Source organism: Cupressus sempervirens, chromosome 3 (genome assembly GCF_028749045.1).
Source record: "Cupressus sempervirens isolate cs-2001-9-10 chromosome 3, ASM2874904v1, whole genome shotgun sequence".
Taxonomy (NCBI): Eukaryota; Viridiplantae; Streptophyta; class Pinopsida; order Cupressales; family Cupressaceae; genus Cupressus; species Cupressus sempervirens.
The window spans coordinates 245759407-245767861 of record NC_143120.1 but is presented as its reverse complement, the minus strand read 5'-3'; the positions used below and the strand labels follow the sequence as shown (position 1 = coordinate 245767861).

Sequence of the window (8455 nt, the reverse complement as noted above, 5' to 3'; positions counted from 1 at the left end):
ACTCTGAGTGGATCACCAATATCCTCTAACTCAAAGTAGTCTTCCAATTCACCAATCCAATCAATCAGGTCTTCAGGATTCAAAGTACTTGAGAAATTAGAAACATCCATCTTATGCTTCAGCTTCAACTAAGCTCCAGATCTATCCAATCGTCTAGTTCTGTCTTCCACAGGTCTCTCCATCTGATTAGTTTTGTCTTCACCACTAGATCTAGCAATCTTAGTCTTCAGCAACTTCCTTGTAACCATCTTTAGTACCCACATTCCTTAGTACTCTAGCTAAGGCTCTAATGATCTCAGTGACCATATCATTCTTCATCAACTCCATCTCAGATCTAAAATCTACCTTAACCTTCTCTAAATCTTAATCTCTGGAGCATCACAGAGATTTGCAATTGCCCTAGGATCCAATCTTCTTGGAGGCATCTTCCAAGATCTTTGAAAACCCAAACCAACAAATCCACAAGATCAACCAGCACTACAAGATCAACTAGCTCTGATACCACTGGATGCAACACAACACAGGAGAATCCCCAAAGGAGTTGTCCTAGCCCCCATAAAATAACCACACAATGGAAGAATAACAATGATGCAAAGATTTAGATCAATTGCAACACATATTCTCGTAATAGAATCAATAGATAACATCCAACATGCCCGACTATAAGGCCTTCTAGGTTATGGCCAAATACATCAACAATTACAATAGAAATTCTGCAAGACCTCACAAGATCCAAACTCTAGCTAACCCAGACCCACAATCTAGTAGAAACTCCAAGAAGAATCTAAACTTTTGCTCGCAAGCCACCAAGCAACCTTCTTGTTTCCCAAGCCCACACTTAGCTACTAGTTATGTCAAACTTCACTTCTCTTAGCTACTCCATGCTTCCTCATCTGAATCACTCCCTCTAGACTTCACAGGACCCTCTAGTTATACTAAACCAAGCCACACAAGTTACATTAAATAAACCCTCAAGCCACAAGTTGGCTTGGCAACAAACATTAAATACATGAAATAACTAAATACTTAGGACAGACCCCAAGTTTACAATGCATAACTAACTCATATAACAACATCAAAGTATTTGCCCTTAGGCATAGGTTTGCGTGCCATCCAACTATCCAAATCCAAGAGTGCACATGCAAACTCCCTCGGATTGAAGCTCATGAAAACAATCTCCTAAGTTTGTCCAGGAAATTAGGAACACGCTACTAGCAGCCCTTGAAACGGCTTTAACTCCAACACGATTACTCCAAACTTTATGCGCACTTAGGACAAGGTTCCCCAATGTGCCTCAAACACATCCCCAACTGCGTGAACCATAGGCCCACAAATCCAAGCTCGATGACCCTGCATATAGGATTGTTGACTACCCCATGATGCTCCTATATCGATTACCATATGGGGGCTTCATGTTCTATTCCAATATTGAAACCAGCTATACCATGTAATCTAGCATCCTTGATATTCCAGGATTGTGGTCCCGATCGATGCTCTGATTGGTTGGAACATAATGTCCAAGATGTTTTGTTCATGGAACATAATGCCTAGGGTGCTTTGTTCCTGAGGATCACGCTCAAATTTGGTTCGAGGTCTCGCTTCGGTGGCTTAGTGGGATATTCAAATCTACACCTGACCTGGTTATGTTTTAACCTTTGAGATGTTGCAAGAGGTACATTAACACCTTATCTCTCCATATTTTTGTATCCATGAACATCCATTATCAAGCAACCATCATTGAGATCCAACATTATCATGAAATATTCATTATTGCTAAGTACAACCATTTAAGTTCAAGCAATCATGTCAATCACTCAAGACCTAGACTTCTTCTCAAGTGTTCAAGATTTTCTTCTCTATGATTGAGCTTATTTCCCTCATTGAAAGCCAAGTGAAGGAGTTGACTATCAAGGGATGAGATACTCCCACATCTAGATCTTTCTTCTTCTCAATTAAGCATTGTGGTTTATTACAACATCCATTTACATAAGGTTTTTTCTTTTTTGATTTCCTTTTGGTTTTTGTGTTAAGTCAAAGCTACTGCATCAACATATTTGATCACATTCAAAGAAGCATTTGTATTATCAAGGTATGATACAATTTCTTAGATCTAGCCTCTGCTATATGACAACACACTTATATTTCTTTCATTTCATTTCAATGTTGATTCTGGATAGGGGGTTTGACAGAGGCAAACCACTCTATTAAACCTTCTTCCTTGTTTTTCGATATGCAGGTATAGGTGGCACGGTTGTCGAGACTTGATTTGGCAAGTATAGGTTTCGCTAGGAACATTGCAACTAAAACCAGGTAAGAACCCTAGGAACAAAATGCCCCAGATATTTCTCAACAGAACAGCCTCAGATTTGGTATACAGGTCAATATAGTTTTCAGCTTCCCGTTTCTAGTAATTGTATGTTTCTGTTTGTTTTGCCTATCTGTATTTTCTTAAATCTTATACTTTAGCCTATTTTAATCACTTATCTTGCATCATTAAGTTAATTACCTAAATCCATTTCATTTATTGATCATAAAAGAGAAAGATCATTGCATTCACTTAGCGCTTAAGTCTTGTTTGAGCCTATAGGGTCATCTTCCTTCCAATTGTGCATTGAGAAAAGGTGGGTAAGCCTCTTGTGTACCTTGCCTTCATTTTATAACTGCACAATGATAAGATGTATAACAAGTAAAATAGAAAACTTGCAACCATTAATTAGGGTTTGAATGGAACCCTTAAAAGAATTTAAAAAATTGCAATTTTTTAAAAAGTTGCTTTACGGGCAATCTAGTGATGGGGAATTTATAGAGGTCCCTAGAACGGTTGAGGGATATTTGATCCCCACGACATCTCGAGAACATCATATACCACCCCTGCATTCCTGGGCAGTGTGATGATGGTGGTGAGATTTGTCATCCTTGTCTCCACGTCCCAGTGGCATCCCTATTCTTGAGCATGGAGGTCTGGGGGCTAAGATATGTCTCTATGTTTCACTTGTCAAATTCATATGCTGGATTAAATCTTAGGACTTGGCCAAATGGGTTATCAAATATTATAGGCTTCATCACATTAATCTTATTCACCAAATTATTTAAAACTAAACTATTGCAAAAATTAAACAAACTATTTTTGGTTCATGCAAGAGTGCTTTCACATCCCAAGATGCTTCTGCATCACCTTCTCTTAGATCATAGAGCAAAGTCATAAAATAACATAAAAATGAAGTGAAATTTGTAACTAGGACAATCATTATCATCATCTCTTACACCCATGCCATTTGTATGAACTGTACTAGTCGGATATCATTTGCTTTATGTTCTTTTCACTGTGTTCCTTAATTTAAATTTTGGCAGCTTCTTGTCCTGGCTAGAGGATCACAATCAGTAAATATGTTTTTCCTGTCTCGGCAAAATGATGACCTTTTGCACACTTTTAACTTTATTGGACATTTTGACAGCTTCTTGTCATGGCTCGGGGACCTAATGACGTAGATATGTGTCTTCCATCTTTGCAAAATGACTTTTTACACACTTTCCCTAGCAACTATGGGAGGCTTAGGGTATCCTCCTATTAAGCTTTTTTAAGCTATCCTTGTATCTCATCTTTGCCTCAACCCTTATATGACAAAAATACATAATCAAATTGATAGATCCTGTTGAGCCCCTTACCTTCAGAAACACGTGTGACAGAACATAATATTGCCTTTCGTACTTAGGCTTGATAGATAGAATAATAAATAAATGTAAGTTGGCAGAATAGTGTTTATATTGGTAGACAATAATAAATCTGTTGCTCGCTTTCTTAGTTTCTTGTAATGCTATATAGGCAGGTGGATATGCTGCAGATCTCTTGTCTATATCTTAATCCAAGTGCATACACAACAAAAAAGGGAATGGCGATTTTTTAGATCATGATCCGGGCAGCACACCAGTATGGAAAATTGGAGCCCTTCTACGTTTCAACCTCATGACCAGTCCTCGTACTAAAATTAACCTTGCCTATCCACAACTACTTCAATATGCTCAACTATTGATATTTCTTCACATTGTGGACCAGAAATGTCTTCATTTTAGCAAACACTCCTATTGAAGGTATCATAATGTTCATTAGATTGACAAAATGTTGCATGTTTGATTCCATGGAGCCTTTCATGGGCAGCAAACACAGAAGCACATGATGTTTTATTTTTCTATATTAAGATGTGTCCATGCTTTAGCTTTCATGTCTTTCTTGTGGAGCTCAGAATTCTCTTATAAAGAGTTTGTGCATATGCCAAACATCATTTACATTGTGGAAGAAACTCTGCGCCTTTAGGCTGGGTCATCTAATACTGTATACATGAAGCCCAGGAATAGTTTTAAGTTTTAACTATATAGACATGGTGCACAAGTATCACATTCAAATTGTCCATAAAGGAGCTCTTTATAAATATTCTGAGTAATAGTCTTATTAAAGCGCACACACAAATTAAATTCCACGACATTCTAAACAAATTCATGGTTCCTACATGACAAGAAACTGTAAGTACAGTACTGAAAAAGGTAAAACCAAAACCCAAAGGGCTTTCTGTATAACATGATATGATTCTCTGAACATGATTTACCTCAGCCCTTACTTGATGATGATAATGCTTTCATCTGAATTTCATCTTTGGTTTTTTGAGGAAGTTAATGTAAAAAATTTCTGTTTTATCTTGATGTCTATACTTGAAAGGCATTTGAGACTCAGAATGCTTGTTGAAAAATAACTCTTTCTCCATTTTATGACTTTCATTATCAGAATATATGTAGAACATGTGATTGCATCATTGCAGGATTGAGTAATAACCCAGAAGGAAAGCAGGATTTTCCGTCATTCAATTGAAGGCTCCACTATATTGAAATTCCCACATCAACTTACTGGCATTTTTGCCTCTTCACTCTTGATGCTCAAACCATGTCTTCCTTTTCAATGTAAGACATTTTCTTCAAAATAGGATCATCATCTGGTTCAAGGTTTTTAAGAACGGTATTTTTAGTAACTCTTGTCACTTTTTCATACAAAATTTTCTGATCCATATTCTCAGCATAATTTATAGGTACTAGTATATTAAATGAAGACTAATCATGAACAAAGGGCCACATTTAGAGGCTTTAAAAATGGATAATTCCAGCAAGATATCTCATATTCTTGCTGTTGGAAAGCTTGTCTATGAACAATTATTTCTTTAATTTCTTTAATGTTCTTTGTAGGTTACAAACATGGCAAATCTCACTCCTTTTGCTTCTTTAAAAGTGATCCATTGCTGCAGTATAAACACTTGCTCATTTATTTCCAAACAATTCTTTCTAAGATTCACCTGCCAAGGTTGAATACACACAGGTCACTCTGGGCTACTTTTCATGAGGACTCTTCGCTTCCAGCTTTAGAGGAGTTGCAGTTTTTGAGCCTGAATTGGCTTTGCATGTTGAAGTTCAAATCAAGAGCCCATGAAAAGATGTTGAATCTTTGTCTCTTATAATGAGGGTAGTAAAGCAGCCTTTCTAGCTCATTTTAGTGAGATTGTGTAACCATCTTGTAATATCTGTGAAACTATCTACAAGATCACCTTCACACTCCTACAACCCAACCCTCCCTCCCCAAGGAAAAATGGTATTACTAGACTCAATCAATTTTAGAGACTTTTAAACAGCAATTGTAGTAGGATAATTGCATACAATGAAACTGGCACTGATGCCAATTAACAGTTTCTCCTGGAACTTGATGATCCAACACAGACTAAGTTTTCAAAAACACAGATTGTGGATAAATGAGTGAAGAGTTTAGACATTTGAGATAATCCAACAGTGAAAGGTTTGAGTGCCAACATAGAAAAATAGAAACAAAAGAACCTTTATATTATAATAATATTTTATTATTATTGAAACCGAAATAAAAAATCTCTTGCCACAAGATATCTATAGAAGACAAAACAAATCTGATCAATAGATTTTTAAATTATGATAATTAAGCAATGCTTGGGGAATGTTTTCTAAAAAGTCCTCACAGAGACAGATTTCTGAACAAGTAAACATTTTTTTAAGTCTTTCGTATTACATTTGCTCAAAAGAAGTTAAATATCATCTTGACTGATAGTTTATTGTAATTTAGATTTAGTATCTTTTTCTCAGTTGAATGGTATAATGAAAACATCTTTGTTTAGTGACAATTAGATTGATTGTGACAATGACGAGATACAGAGTTCTGTTGATTATAGTTCTAGGTTGTTTTCAATAAAAAATATTCAAGGTTGTGGTGATCATGAATGTATCTAATAATGATGATAACAAGAAGTTTGTAATTGTGGTAATAGTGGGAAGGATGATAGCTATAAGAAAAAAGACAGAATCAACACAATTCCGTCTTAACATTAATTTGGTGCATGTCTAGAGGTATTCAAAAGGTTTGAGGTGCTAATAATGATGTTTGTTTTGGTTATGCGTAAACGTATATTGTAATGTCTACAAAATGTTATAGACAGAGGCTAACAATTTTTTTTTTACAATGAATTATTTGAATGCAAATATGAAGGAAGGGGATGCACAAAGAACACATGTTGTTTCGAAACACAATCCTTGGTGTCAACCAAGACTAGGAAGAGTCAAAAGGCAGATTGCAAAAGCATCTGGACAAGTCTATAATAATTCAAATTCTAGACTAGAACATCTTCATTAGAATCAACATAATAAGAGAAACTAAACATACCATTTGTTCGCAATATTGTGGAGAAAACATGGGATTGTTGTAGGATTGCCATGGGATTGTTGCAAGATTGCTCAGGAATTGTTGTGGGAATGCTGGATGGCTACTATGGGGTTGCTGTAGGACTGGGGCTCCTGTAGGACTGTTATGAGAAGGCTGTGGGAAAACTGTAGCAGTTGGACTACTATAGGGCTGCTTGGGATTGAGCTATTGTAGGATTCCTAAAAGATTGGAAGATGGGCTGAAGGATAACCAATCTTGAAAATGGAAATGATGAGACTGAGGGACCAACTAGTGGAAATGGGGTATGGGTGGCACATACATCTGTGCAGCACACCCAGCACACAATAGAAAATGGTTTTCCCAATTGTCTGATGGATGGGACAGTCTCTTGGTTCCAACTCGGGGTAGGTTTCACAACTAGTAATTGCTAGAGAAATGTTCATTCAACTCCTCTTTCATTTTGCATGAAATATCCAAAAATCACATGATTTAAATGATTAGTTTTGAAACACTATTGATTATTCAAAAAGAATTATATTATATTGTTCAGAGGTTTCAGGCATGTGTGGGCCCGTATCGGGTTCCTAAATCTTCAAATGGTGGCCTTCGCTGGTTGGTAGCTCACAGGTTTCATGCCTCGCTGGGTTGCCTCGCAGGTCTGAACCCTCCATAAAAAAAAAAAAGAATTATATTATATAATGATATATTGAAAAATATATAATATATTTCTTGTACTATACGGCATAAGTGTAAAATAAACTACTTCATATGATTACATAATATATGTTATTTTAATTAAACTTTCTCTTTTTTTGTATTAATTACCTATTACCAAAGAAAAACAGGTTACAATATAAGCTCAATGTCCAGGCTATAAACATTGGTCCGGCAAGGAATTAGTTACAGCAATGAGAACCTCAGATGGAAATACAATTAAAGCTAGATTGTGCTACAGAGATCAAAATATAGCTACATAATTACATAGGACCATAATATCACAGAGATTGAGACCACAATGAAACGAAAAAGGAACCATGATACTGCCAGTTACAAATAACAGTTGATGCAAACTCATATATTCAAACATTCTACCTCTATTTCATTCAAAGAAGCCAATATGAGAGGAAATCTTGGACAAATACTTGTCATTTGATTCCAACGCTTCCAGCCCAACATCTGGTACAGTCTTGTTAGTTTTCTCTTTCAACTCCATATCATCTAACAACACCTCAATAGTATTTGCAGTGGACTTGTACTCTGACAAATTTGTCCTTTCCTTCTCTTGCATAGGACCAGAACTTGGCAAATTCTTTGTTGGAAGTTTTAGGAACCCGATATGGACCCACACGTGCACTTCTTCAGCTTAGAGATATTTGTGCTTTTGATAATTTGTTTGGCTGCAATTCTCTGAACTTCTCATTGGATATCTCTATTGTTAGAGTAACTTGCAAGACAATATAAAACATGGTGAGTTCACTCTTTCGGAATAAATCCTCATTTCTCATTTTCCACGAGGACCATAGCACCTCAGTAGTAAAAGAAGACAAAATGATATTGTAATTGACATTTAACCCATCCACATAACCAAATAAAACCTCATTCCAGAAATCCATATTAGACCTTCACCAACCATCAGCGTTACAACGGAAAAGACTCCTGACATCTTTGGCAAAAACACAATCAAAGAAACGTTTCTCAACAATTTCAACATGATTACAGACTCTGCAACAATTG

General features: G+C 36.3%; 2 long non-coding RNA genes across 2 annotated transcripts; both read left to right on the top strand.

Moving 5' to 3' along the window:
• Window positions 1–217: 217 nt before the first annotated feature.
• LOC149565780 (uncharacterized) lies at window positions 218–4220 on the top strand. The gene is made up of 2 exons (XR_016361514.1): window positions 218–2310; window positions 3824–4220. It is a non-coding gene; the product is annotated as an uncharacterized LOC149565780 (long non-coding RNA).
• Window positions 4221–4567: 347 nt separating this feature from the next.
• Window positions 4568–5931, top strand: LOC149565779 (uncharacterized). Its single transcript, XR_016361513.1, has 2 exons — window positions 4568–4950; window positions 5230–5931. It is a non-coding gene; the product is annotated as an uncharacterized LOC149565779 (long non-coding RNA).
• The last annotated feature ends 2524 nt before the right edge of the window (window positions 5932–8455 follow it).